The 2,573-nt window shown below is 40.9% G+C and overlaps 1 protein-coding gene across 1 annotated transcript in view; it reads left to right on the plus strand.

Moving 5' to 3' along the window:
• Positions 1-2,573, plus strand: part of LOC144483888 (uncharacterized) — a 435,358-nt gene that overhangs the window by 94,383 nt on the left and 338,402 nt on the right. The window lies entirely within an intron of this gene.

Below are 2,573 nucleotides of genomic sequence, written 5' to 3' on the forward strand. Positions count from 1 at the left end.
CTTGGAGCTTGGAGAATATCTGGAAAACTGAGGATAATTAAATTGAATTCTGGGAGCTTTGGCATATCTTCAGGATGGTCCCAGGAACAGAAGTGAATGAACCTTAAAGATATTAGCAGGACTTACTCAGTTAATGGTAGGGCGTTGGGGAGAGTTATAAAAAAGAGAGATCTAGGGGTACATGTTCATAGCTCCTTGAAAGTGGAGTCACAGGTGGACAGAGTGGTGAAGAAGGCATTCAGCATGCTTGGTTTCATCGGTCAGAACATTGAATACAGGAGTTGGGACGTCTTGTTGAAGTTGTACAAGACATTGATAAGGCCACACTTGGAATAGGGTGACCAGAACTGTGTACATTATAGAAAGAACATTATTAAACTAGAAAGAGTGCAGAAAAGATTTACTAGGATGCTACCAGGACTTGATGGATTGAGTTATAAGGAGAGGCTGGATAGACTGGGACTTTTTTCTCTGGAGTGTAGAAGGCTGAAAGGTGATCTTATGGAGGTCTATAAAATAATGAGGGGCATAGATCAGCTAGATAGTCAATATCTTTTCCCAAAGGTCGGGGTGTCTAAAACTGGAGGGCATAGGTTTAAGGTGAGAGGGGAGAGATACAGAAGTTTCCAGAGGGGCAATTTTTTCACACAGAGGGTGGTGAGTGTCTGGAACAAGCTGCCAGAGGTAGTTGTAGAGGCGGGAAACTTTGTCTTTTAAAAAGCATTTAGACAGTTACATGGGTAAGATGGGTATAGAGAGAGATGGGCCAAATGCGGGCAATTGGGACTAGCTTCGGAGTTTTAAAAAAAGAGGGCGGTTATGGACAAGTTGGGCCGAAGGACCTGTTTCCATGCTGTAAACCTCTATGACTATATTAAGTACAAGGGAACTCTGGTTGGTGGCAAGATTTAAAATGTAGAACTGGGTTCATACCATAAATCTTTATAAACTAAAGTGCTGGTTTTTAATATTGTTTTATAAATAAATTTTGGTCTTGTTTAAAAATGTGGAATCTTGCAGCATAATTCTTTGTTAATGACTGGCTATTTGAATTTCTCAAACGTTAACAATCCTGACTGGTGTCATCACAACACACAGCAACATATTTCACAATGAATCAAAGACAAAATATGATTTTCCTTATTTTGTACAAAGTGTTACATGACAAACACCCTCTTCTCGGATCCCCACTTAATTTCTCAATTTAAGCACTTCTTTTCATGAAACAATCTGATAATTGATGATTAAAAATGGAACAAATTGTATCCCTACTAAAGCAGGAAGTCCATCGCCCGGCACAGAGGGTAATTAGGGATTTCTGCCATGGACCAATTGACAGGGATTATATCCTCCAACCATCTGAAGTGAATTCTTTCCCTGAATCGTCCAGGCCAGTGCAGTTATCAACTTGTAGTTTGGTTGATCAGGTAAGATTTTCTGCAGCATTTCATCGGTCACCGCGTGATTCCTTTCAGAGTCCATCACTGAAAGGATTTTCAGCTGCCGTGTTCATGACCAGAATGTTCATGTTTTCACACACGTCTCCAAACTCATCATTAACAAATTCCCCTTCGTTACCAGTCAGAAACTTAGCTGGTGCCCCAGGTCCAGTCCCTATCCATTTCTCCATGACTTTGGCTCGAATCAGCCTTTTGTCCTTGACATGGGGCGACACGGGAGCACAGTGGTTAATACTGCTGATTCACAGTGCCAATGGCCTGGGTTCGATTCCCGGCTTGGGTCACTGTCTGTGTGGAGTTTGCACATTCTCCCTGTGTCTGCGTGGGTTTCCTCCGGGCGCTCTGTTTTCCTCCCACATTCTGAAAGACATGTTGGTTAGGTGCGTCAACCCGAACAGGTGCCAGACTGTGGCAACTGGGGGACTTTCACAGTAACTTCATTGCAGTGTTAATGTAAGCCTTACTTGTGACTAATAAATAAACTTTAAAACTTTAGGCGTATTATTGGAGAAAGACTAAATCGAGTTACCATGTCTTTAAGGTTCTGAATAAAAATATTTCTTGTCTTTGTCTTGTACCTTTAGACCCACGGTAACTTCCTCATGAGCTAAAGGAAGGATGTAATGGTAGCCTCCTAATCTGTCTCAAGAGCCTCGTGTACTTTTCATCAACATCCTGCTTCTTTTAGCAGGATTTTTAATCTTTGTTAAAAATGGGTGAGCAGTTGGTTGTGCAGTTTTAAGACAATTTGCATTTCTTTCTCTGGTTCTTTTCACCTGAAGAATTAACAACCCTTTCTAATTGGAGATAGAAATCAGTGGAACCCCTCAGACACTGAATTGTAGATTTTGCATCAGAGATCAATTAAGCGTTGATGGAAAAGTTCATAATTTTATTGTGAACAAGTTCCTGTTGAGAGTTCTTGAATTATGTGTGAAGATCACAGATGGTGCATTTAAAAAGGGACACTGCAGCCCAAAGGTCAATGACATCTCCAGAATATTAAACTCCAGACTGTTATGTGGTTTGTTGATATCCACAGAAACAAACCAAATATTGTCAGACTGTCAGTCCAGGAACAGCAACAATAACAGTAGAATCTAACCTCTGGAT

The sequence above is a fragment of the Mustelus asterias genome, unplaced genomic scaffold, assembly GCF_964213995.1.
Source record: "Mustelus asterias unplaced genomic scaffold, sMusAst1.hap1.1 HAP1_SCAFFOLD_84, whole genome shotgun sequence".
Lineage (NCBI taxonomy): Eukaryota > Metazoa > Chordata > Chondrichthyes > Carcharhiniformes > Triakidae > Mustelus > Mustelus asterias.